The sequence below is a fragment of the Miniopterus natalensis genome, chromosome 2, assembly GCF_054644295.1.
Source record: "Miniopterus natalensis isolate mMinNat1 chromosome 2, mMinNat1.hap1, whole genome shotgun sequence".
Lineage (NCBI taxonomy): Eukaryota > Metazoa > Chordata > Mammalia > Chiroptera > Miniopteridae > Miniopterus > Miniopterus natalensis.
The window spans coordinates 115,935,718-115,947,057 of NC_142082.1; the positions used below are offsets into that span (position 1 = coordinate 115,935,718).

General features: G+C 36.1%; 1 pseudogene; it reads left to right on the forward strand.

Moving 5' to 3' along the window:
- Positions 1-5,021: 5,021 nt before the first annotated feature.
- On the forward strand, positions 5,022-8,450 carry LOC148093787 (small ribosomal subunit protein uS13 pseudogene; annotated as a pseudogene).
- The last annotated feature ends 2,890 nt before the right edge of the window (positions 8,451-11,340 follow it).

Here is an 11,340-nt window from a genome sequence, read left to right on the forward strand (position 1 = left end):
ACCATTAAGCACTGTAGGGAATGTAGAAACTTATGAAAAATGTATTCATTCATGAAACGTTATATTCAGCATCTATTCTGAAAGTGCTTTGGAAGCACTGTGAGCATTGTGAAGATGAGGAAGGAACTGTTCCTTTCTTCATGAAACCTATATCCAGTTAAGGAGATACAATTTTACACATACATTTTTGGGGAAAATAGTGGATAAGTAAAACATATTAAAGTTCAGACACAGAAGCTCTCCTTTGGTTCTTATTTTTAGGGGATATTTTCTGTTTGAGATGGGAACTAACTTTGGTCTTCAACTTGGGATTCAGATAAGAAGAGAGAAATAAATGAATACTATAGTCTGAATGTTTGTGTCCCCTCAAAATTTATATATTAAAACCTGAATCCACAAGGTGATAGAGGTCTCTGGGAGTGGATTAGGTCATGGGGGCTGCACTCTCATGAATAGAATTAGACCTCAAAGGGCTTGCTTGCCCCTTCCATCATGTGAGGACAGGTGGGAAGGCACAGGCTATGAGCCAGGAAGAAGGCCCTCATCAAAATGAGAACATGCTGGTACATTGCTTTGGATTTTCCATCTTCCAGAACTATAAAAGATAAATTTCTGTGGCTTATAAGAGGTCCAGTTCATGGTATTTTGTTATAACAGCTTGAACAAACAAAGACAAAGAACTTTCAGTTAGAGAAATAACATGGACAAGGCACATGCATGAAGATGCATATATGTAAAAGATATATGTAAAAGGTACATACATGTATGTTTCAGGAGAAAGTGAATAGGTCAGTATTACTAAAGGGGGTTCATAAAAATATCCTAACAATTTTATTTGCATGGTGCTTCTTCAACTCAATTCTGTAAAGTGCATTAAACATTATGCATCCAACATATGGCTAGATTTCACAAGGAGTGAAAAATGGGAGAGATAGAGCAAGTGTTCTCAAAAAACTTTTAATCAAGCATTGGGGGGGCTCTATAAAGAACTCTGACTAATTTTGGAATATAAAAACTATTGTATGTAGGGCAGAAACTTAATAAAGTTGTGAATGTGAGCTAAATCTTAATGTATAGGGTAACGGTAAGCAGACTGTGAAGTCATTCCATGTTGAAGGAGCAGCTTGGACAGAGGGCATTGAGAAAAATTAAAGGTACACTCACTGTACAGAACATACTCACCTTGATTTGAATGTGTGTTCATGAAGGGGAGAAGCTAGAAACAGAGCTTCATACCATGGTCTGCTGGCAGTTTAATAACCAGCTATCTAAAAAATAAATGCATGTATATATACATACTATTAATGTACATTGATTCATAATAAACTTTACTGATGCAAAGGATGTATAACACAATTTTATAAAGAATAATAAAATATAAAATATTTTTATAAAATTTTCATATAGCCAAATGATTCTCACGGAGTACTTCCATCCATTTTGGCTGCACTCTTGTATAAAGAGCCAAAGTATAGTTGTAATTGACAACCCAGTGTAGTTCCAACATGAATATTGGTTGATATTTTTGTTTACATTAATTAGTGAGATAAAAGTAAAACAGTCAAGATGTATGCTGAGCTTTCCACTCATTCATCACTGACACAACTTTCTTTGTTAAATCATATAATAGTTTTTGAATACTGAAGGAATATTTCCTCAGTTTCTTATGGTTTTCATGATTAGAGGTCTACTGGCATGAAACATGCTCAAGTTTGAACTGCATTATAAACATTTTTTTACCACTTTCTTAAGTCTAGACCAGGGGTCAGCAAAGTATAGTCTATAGGTCAAAATTTTTTGTGTGATATCTATATCTTGTTTTGAAATCAAGATAATATTAGATCACAAAATGTACATAGATCTTTTTATGTTTCTGGCCTGTGCAAAAACTTGTATAAGAAAAGAATTTTCTGTTTTGGGGAATTTGATACAATACTATTTCTTGCTAGGATATTCTTTAATGGTTAATGTTTTTTTAATTTTTAATACTTCCCAGAATTTTATTTCATCATATTTTTAAAAATTTTAATGCATGGTTTTTCATATTTATTAGTTTTAAATTTATCATTTATAATCTTTAACTATGGATTGTGTCTAGCTGTTTCTATACTTCTCTATTTTAGTTGATTACAATCTCTTTTTTCATAAGCATTGACAAATGCCTGACAATTTTGTTAATCTTTTAAAAAAGTTTTTTGTTTTCTTATTTTGTTTTTTGTTTATTTTTGAGAATATGTTTTTATTATATAGGTATCATATGCACAACAATTAGTTTGTAAACATATACAGGCATGGTGTTCAATTCCAACTCTCCCTGGCACCCCACACACTGTACCTTACACTCCTGGTTGGGATCAGCCCAACAAGAATGAGGCACGAAGCTATTTCTTTGTGAGCAGAGAGCTTCAATTAAATAAAATCTTTCTTATCAAGACCAGAACCCAGAATCCTAATTCCTAACACCCTGTGTACATATGAATAAAACCTAAGGATGGTTTTAGTTGACCCCATCATTTTTTAAAATTATTATAGTAGAACCCCATTTCTCAAAAAGTCATTATGAAGTTCACCTGTTGATGGAAGGAAACTTGACTTGGGGTGCTGGGCACACAATTCAATATATGCATGATGTATTATAGAATTACACCCCTGAAACCCATATAATTTTATTAACCAACGTCACCCCAATAAATTCAATAAAAAAGAAGTGTACCTGTATTTATAGAACTGATTAAATTATACATAAGTAAAATTGATACACTCATGCATTGTTTCTCAAAATAACACTGCCTCCTCTGGGACTTGGGGATGACAGGGAGCAAAACCACTTCATGCCTATCCTGTTCAAGTTTACTTAAATCACCCAGATGTGAAGTAAATATACAAATAAAGCTTCACTATCTTAAAGGAACATGTCATTTCAAAGAATCTGCCATTTGAAGAGTTAATTTTCAAAGTTTTTTTTTTAAATTGAATTTATACGGGTGACATTGGTTAATAAAATTATACAGGTTTCAGGTATACAATTATACAATACATCAGCTGTACAGTGATATCTCGGTTTTCAAATGTCTCCGTTGACGAGCATTTCGGTTTACATACACAGTAAACCCAGAAGCAAATGCTTCAGTTTTCAAACACACCTTGGAAGTTGAACATGCCACACGGTTTCCACTGAGTGCAAGATCCTGAGGCCTAGCTGTCGCCTGTTGATCCCTGAGCACCAGCTCAATGCAGAGGTGATATTTGGGCTTATTTGGTGACTGTGTGCAATCAACTTGTGTTCGTGTCATCTCAGGAGCCCTCTGCCAATCACCCCTTGCTGTGAGAAATAGATAAAAGCTGTAAAGCCAAAAGAATCATTAACAGAACAATAATAGAGGTGAAGAAGGAAATTATTTCCAAACATGAAAGTGGTGCCCATGTATGTGATCTGGCAACATGGTTTGGTATGGCCAAATCTACAATTTGTACCATCTTAAAAAATAAAGAAGCCATTAAAGGAGCCAATGTTGCAAGAGGTGTTAAAACACAAGACAAAGAACACAGACAATTGAAGAAGTGGAAAAATTGCTTTTCACATGGATAAGTGAAAAACAGTTGGCCGGTTACAGCATTTCTGAGCGCATGTGCATGCTGACCCCATCAAAAACACCCCTGGAACAAGTGCTGAGAGTGATATTTTCAAGGCAAGTAGAGGATGGTTTGAAAAGTTTAAGAGGAGAAGTGGCATACACAGTATGGTGAGACATGGTGAAGCTGCCAGTGCCAACAAAGAAGATGTCGACCAATTTGTCTTGGAATTTAAAGATTATGTAGAAGCAGAGAGTTTCCCTCCCCAACAAGTTTTCAACTGTTGTGATGAGACAGGCCTCTTGGAAGGAAATGCCAAAGAGGACCTACATTACAAAAGAAGAGAAATCACTGCCAGTTCACAAGCCCATGAAAAACAGTCTAACCCTCTTATTTTGTGGGAATGCAAGTTGAAGCCTTTGCTAGTCTACCATTCTGAGAACCCAGGGTATTTAAGAAAAACAATGTCATAAAAAGCAAGTTGCATGTGATGTGGAGGGCAAACAGCAAAGCTTGGGTAACCAGGCAATTTTTTATTGAATGAGTTCATGAAGTGTTCGGGCCAAGTATAAAAAAATACCTCCAAGACAAAACCTTCCAATGAAGTGCTGGCTTGTTATGGATAATGTTTCAGCTCACCCCCAGGCTTGGAAGATGAGTTGATGGAAGAGTTCAGTTTTATCAATGTAAAGTTTTTGCCCCCCAGCATGTCTCCATTCATCCAGCCCATGGACCAGCAGGTCATGTCTTATTTTAAGAAGGTTTACACCAAAGCACTGTTACAAAGGTGCTTTGAGGTGACCTCAGGCAGAGCTAACCCTCAGAGAGTTCTGGAAGAATCATTTCAGTATCCTACATTGCTTACGTCTCATAGACAAAGCATGGAGGGATGTGTCTCACAGAACGATGAAGTCAGCATGGAAGAAATTGTGGCCAGAAGCTGTCCCTGAACGTGAATTTGAGGGTGTTGAAGAGGATGCTCCTGTTGTTGAGGATATTGTGTCTCTGGGAAAGTCCACAGGCTTGGAAGTGAGTAGTGATGATGTGGCGGAGTCAGTGGGGGACCACAAGCCTGAACTCACCACAGAAGAACGTCAAACATTCTGACGGAGCAGCAACAGGTGGCAGCTGAGGAACTGTCCTCAGAGGAGGAGGAGGGAAGGGAAAGTGTTTCTATTGCACTGATCAAAGAAATGTGTGCAAAATGGGTTGAAGTGCAAATTTTGGTCGAAAAATATCACCCTGATAAAGCTGCTGTAAGTCATGCCACTAACACTTTCAATGATAATGCTATGTCTCACTTTAGAGAAATTTTAAAACATAGGAAAAAGTAAATGTCAATTGAAAAATTTTTAGTGAGGAAAAGCTCCAGTGAGTCTGAACCAGGTATCAGTGGTGTAAAAAAATCAAGGGAAGGAATAGCAAGAGAGGGGTCACCTACAGTGATTATGGCAGAGGGCCACAGAATACCTGAACAACAGTCACCTACAGTGATTATGGAAGAGGGCCACAGAACACCTGAACAACAGTCACCTATTGTGATTACTAAAGGGGACCTCCCCAACCCAAGCCATCAATATCATAATTACAGGTAAGAGAAAATTACATTTTCATTTTTATCTACAGTACTGTTTTTACATTGTGTTTACTTATTATTGCTTTTATAGTACAGTATATTATGTTTATTGCTTTCATTGTGTATCATTTTATGGATCTGTGATATCATTAGATAGTAAAATTCATGTTAAATTGCTGTTTTAGGGGCTGATTTTAAAGGTCTGGGATGGATTAATCCAGTTTACATTAGTTTCTATGGGAAGCCTCACCTTGGCTTTTGAACATTTTGGAACTTGAACAGTCTTCCAGAACGGATTGCATTCAGAAATTGAGGTACCTGTGTATATTGTATTGTGTGTTTACCACTTAAAGTCAAGTCTCCTTCCATCATCATTTATTACCTTTCTACTTTCTTCTACCTCTCCCATCCCCCCTTCCCTCAGCAATCACCATAATGTCTGTGTAAAAAGAAAAACATAAATCATCAGCAGGCTTTGTTCCTGCAAGATTTGTAAAACGCAAAGTCCCCCTCTGAACAAGGGTTTTTTTAATTGTGTCCAATAGAACCTATTAATTAGTTGCTAAGTAGATCTGCTTTTCTACTGTATGAAGGATTTGCTATCTGAGGATGGTAGATAAATATTTTTTTAAAGATAATTATTTAGTGAGCACAAAAGCCAGAAATTACCTTAACCCTGGAAGTTATTGATTTGAGTCACAGCAATTGACATTTCAACAGCTAAGCTCGTGGGGTTTTGTTAGCCCAGGGGATGGACTTAAAAGTTTCAAAAACTTGTAGCACCACTTTCTCAGACAGGAAGAATGGGTTTCATAAGAAAACATAAGCTTAATGAGTAAAGAACCAGTATTTGTCACCTTCCAATAACTTGTCAAGAGTCAAGGGGACACTTCAGTGGCATAGAAATACTAAGGACTCCAACAGGGCAGGTCAAGGTCTGGAAATCAACAAGCTCCACTTGTCCCCCAGCAAGAGGAGTTCCCATATCTGTGTAGATGGGGAGTGGTATTGGAGATTTTTTTCCCCCTTCCAGACACCTGGGCCCTTTGTTCCTGCCCATTTTACTTTCCATGCTTCCCCACTTTCTTCAGAGTCTGGCTGGACTAGGCTGGACTCTGGTCTCCAGGACTATGTGGGCTTTGTTCCTGATGATCCAAGCTGCTTTTATGCAGTTCTGCACAGCAGACACCGCAGCACAGAGGGCCTGGCTGTGGGTAATCAGGCTGAAGGGAAACAAGCAGTTCTGAAAGTGTGTCTTCAAGATCCGGGAGGGTGTTCAGTCTTGGTTGAGAAGGTCCGTAAATTCTTAACACACTTTCTGTGCGGCCAACGCATGTTCTTCTTCATTGCCATCTCAGTCCACTGGTTTACTCTGAAACTCTGCTTCAGACACACACAAAGTCCGGAGCCAAATGAACGTCCTCCCCATCTCCATGCACACATCTGGTCCTCAATAGGCAGTTACCAGGCAGCTCCTTTCTTCTTACCTTGACCTCCAAAGACACTGTTAAAAGGTGGAGCAGGGCCCTGCCAAGTCTCTTTCCTTATATTATTTTATTTATTACTCTTCTGCACATTTTTCATTCCTTCTTCTATCTTTATAATTTGCTTTTTCTTGTTCTTTTAGTTTGTTGCTTTTATTCAAGCTTTTTCAGTTAAAATTTTAATCCATTTATTTTAAAATATTTTATTTTTTCTTATATTAGCAGTGTTTCTCAAATGTTGGTGGTTTTTGTTGTGTGTGGGGTTTTTTGCTTGTTTGTTTGTTTGTTTTGTTTGTTTTCTACTGTGGTTCAGTTCTAAGCATTTCTCCATTGCCCTTGTCTTTTCTCACCCAAGGGTAAATTAATTATATGCTTTGAAGCTTCCCAATATGTGTGATTTTTATAAGCTTATACATTTTTTGCTTATTATGGTTAAATAACATATTCTGTAGGATATTAATTCTTGGAATTTATTAAATATTTATTTGTGACCTGGAATGTAATACACTTTTGCAAATGTCCCACACATTCTTTAAAAGAATGTACATTTGCTCTTTGTTGGGTATTGAGTTTTTATGCATTTATTGGTTTAAATTTAAAAGTTATAAAGATCTTTCACACATCTACTTATGTTTTTCACTTTCGGAGATGTGTGTGTGCTTCAAACTATAATTGTTGACTTACATATTTCTCCTTGCAGTTGTCAGTAATTTATAAAGAAAAGAAAAGAATATCTGTACAGGTAATTTAGTATAATATATGTAATATATGTAAAAATGTAATAATATATGTAGTGAGATTGGAAGCAGCCTACAATCCCTTGTTAACGAAGTGGTATGGCTAGGGAAATAGTCTGTATTTTGTTTGTTTGCTTGTTTGTCCCATGGTGTGTTTTGCAGCTTTGAACTTCTTCAGAATGTAGGTACTCATTCCTTAGATGCTGGAGATATTTGTAGTTGACAGGTGCCAAATGAAGTCCTTTTCTGAAAAATGGCCACAGCTGAAGGGAGCCACACACTAAGTTATGCCTCCCAGTCAAATAACTAATTAATATGGACAGTAAAGACTGTGTCCCTTATCTCAAGGAAGGACAACTGTGGAGAGCCATTAAAGCTCCAGAGCATCCTATGATCTGAAACATTTGTTACAACTCTGTCTGAGTTTAACTCCTCCCTTTGCCCAGACTTATCTCTCTTACTCCTTCGCAGGGGTTAGTTCTAGTTCTGAGAGTACTCTCCAACAAATTTTCTGCACAAAAATCTCCATTCCAGAGTCTCTTTTCCTGAGGGAACACAGCCTTAAACAATGCACTTGCACTTGTGAGATTAAGGAGTTAAGAAATTTATACTTCCTTAGGAAGCCTACACGCTGCCACTGGTGATCCCTGAGAAGTTTCCAGCACATTTTGCAAGTACTCAACACCAGTAATGATGGGTAGTGGAAATTAGCCTTTGCCATCCATCATTGAGGGTGTGAAGAGAAGATATGCTCATGTGATGTTGAAGAAAGCAGATATGGACCTCACTAAGAGGACAGGAGAGATCACTAAGGATGAGATAAAATGTGTGATCACCATTATGCAGAATCCACACCAGTACAAGATCCCAGGCTGGTTGTTGAACAGACAGGATGATATAAAGGATAGAAAATACATCCAGGTCCTGGCCAATGGTCTTCACAACAAGCACTGAGAATACCTGGAGTAACTGAAGAAAATTTGAGCTCACAGAGGGCTGTGCCACTTCTGGGGCCTGTGTGTTACAAGCCAGCACACCAAGACCACCAAGAAGAAAAAATCTGTAAACCTTGTCTATTAATAAATAGTTTATACACCTAAAATATAAATAAATTTATAAACTGAATGGCAGAATAGTCCCATGTAATGTAAAGTTCAACACTTTTTTTTAGGTTGGTGTCAGCTCCTAAAGACACCATCTTGACACAAAAAATATAAAATAAGGAGTAATGCAATAGAACTAGGAAAGACTATTAAAAATTAAAAGATTTTCCCTGGACAATGTGGCTCAGTTGGTTGAGTGTTGTTCCATGCACCGAGATCAACAGTTTGATTCCTGGCCAGGGCACATACCCAGGTTGCAGGCTTTATCCCCCGTAGGGAGCATGCAGGAGGCAGCCCATCGATGTTTCTCTCTCACATCGACATTTCTCTCTCTCTCTCCCGCTCCCTTCCTCTCTCTCTAAAAATCAATAAAAACATATTTTAAAAAATTTTTTGGAGATTTGGGGTCTAGGTAAAGAGTTCATAAGAGATTTAAAATCTGCTAGAGAAAGGTTTGAAAGAAGAGTCAAGTAGAAATGAGAGTTTGTTCATAGCAAGGTTAATAAGTTTTATTAACAAAACCTAACAGTGATGGAAAAGGTGAAGAAAAGACACTTCAAAAGCATAAAATATTGATAATCAGTGAGGAAAGATACATAATAACAAAGAAAAGATGTATCACAAGAGCAAAAAAGGTCTTTGCAATAATGTGCTGTGCATTTTCAGCTATATGCAATAAGAATTTGAAACTGAATATTTTAAAATGCTCTGTATTAGACTTGGAAGCTGAAATCTTCTATTATTATAGATCACCATTTTCTATCGAATTCACAGATAACTACTAATGTATATTGTGTGACTAGCACCATACTAGAAATTAAGATTAATAAAAAATAAGAATTATATATTTTTAAGAACTTATATATTGTTGGGTCAAGAGATAGACTGATAAGAAACAAAATAAAAACAATATAGACAGATAAAAATCACATGGGCTAACAAATGGCATTCGTTCAACAGTTTTTAGGTGAACTGAAAATGTAAGAGCTGTGGGTCATCATTTCAACTCAGTGAATAAATTGAAAGGTGAGGAATGGCAAGTTCCCAGATGGCTTTAGTTTAGTTTGGCTCAGAAACACAAATACTGTACTCTTAAAGGGAAAATGATATTTCAACATTTCTGTTCCCATGGAAAAAAAGGAAGAAGAATTGTAAATCTTTGAAGAGGAAGTTGATTTTCACCAAGCTTTTAGCCTCAGTTTCAAAGGGCAAAAATAAATCCATTTCTGTTTAGATAACACTTATGAATATTTCAATTTTCAGCAAATCACAACAAATTTATGTTTTTTAAAGTTTCTCTTATATTTTTCTCCTTAAAAATTATTTAATGAAATAGCTGTTTCTTAACCAAGTTGCTGAAATACAGTAGCCATAGAACATAAATTTTGGTGTTCAATCTCTTCTGAGTTGCCAAGCTGTTTTATAAATTATCCAAGTTTTCTCAAGTGTACATTAGAAGATATTTCCTAAAAAAGTCTCGTGTATATATATTATTAAAGTTTATCAATGAATGTCTTGTTTCTTAATGTATCAAGATAATATAATTCTTCATGAAGAAGTAGACAGGTACATAAAATAATTTCACATAGTTATATACAAGAATAAACTTAATTGGATACATACTTTAATTTAGAGATCTACTTTTTAATAAAAGACAACTTTTTTGACTGCAGTATACATGCTAATTTGATATTTACATGTATAAAGATTTAGTTTTAATTTCTATTTTTCTTTTTGTTGGTTTAACTAAACCATTCTATATCAAATAAAAAAAGACTTTCTTGTACTTATTAAATGTATACAAATATGTTTTTAACTAAAGAGATACAGTTGAATGATTATCTCACCCAACAGTCAAAAACTTATAATCTTTGTCATAACTGTACTAATATTTTCCACTGAACTGTCATAGAAAAATGCAACACTTGGTCAATAAATACTCCTGAAAAGACACTGATAGTCAAAAGAATCTTTCACCACTTAAAGCCAAGGGTCTTGTGATGAGGAATGATAATTTTAAGATGATAGTCATCCATCCCTCTTCCAGCATCTGTAGTTTCCATTCGCTAAGATGCTAAGATAATTAACAAGTATCAGAGTTTCCTTATGGAGCAGGCCAAAGTTGGTATCTGCTTTCTGTCCAAGACAATGAATGAGGTTGATGCCAAAAACACACACAAAACTACACAGAATTATCAAGGCAAGGTTTTGGCCACTCATACTTCAACACTTATTTGCTTTCTCTGCTTAAATGTATGCTACAGTAGAGGCCAACAATTTTCTACCTTTATAGTACAGTCAAATTAAGTCAGAGAAAAGCTTGAACATGAATTTTCATACACTCCATGTTCATTATATAACTAGACTATGCTTGATGTTTTTCTCACAGCAACCAGTGAAATAAGCACAATTATACAAAGATCAGAGGATTTAAATAAGTTACAGAATCCTACTACCCAGAGGGACAAGAAATCAGGATTATAAATTTGGAAGCTATCCTGGCCTTTTCTGCCCAACTCCATCTTCCCCAAACATACACACACATACAAATCATTAGCGAATAGTTTATCCAGATAAATCCGTCTCTCTTAAATGTAAATGTTCTTATTTAAAAATTTTAAAATTCATACACTTTTGCAAGGCATAGCTACAAACTACCATAAATAAGAAAAAAAAAACACTAGAATAAAATTCAATAGAAAGAAAAGTTTTCACAAAGCATTTGGAATATAACTCAACATTACAGCATGAACTATCACCAACATTTAAAACTAACCTCACCCTGGTCAGTGTTGCTCAGTGGCCAGAGCATCGGCCCTTGCACCAAGGGATCGTGGATTCTATTTCCGGTCAAGGGCACCTACCTC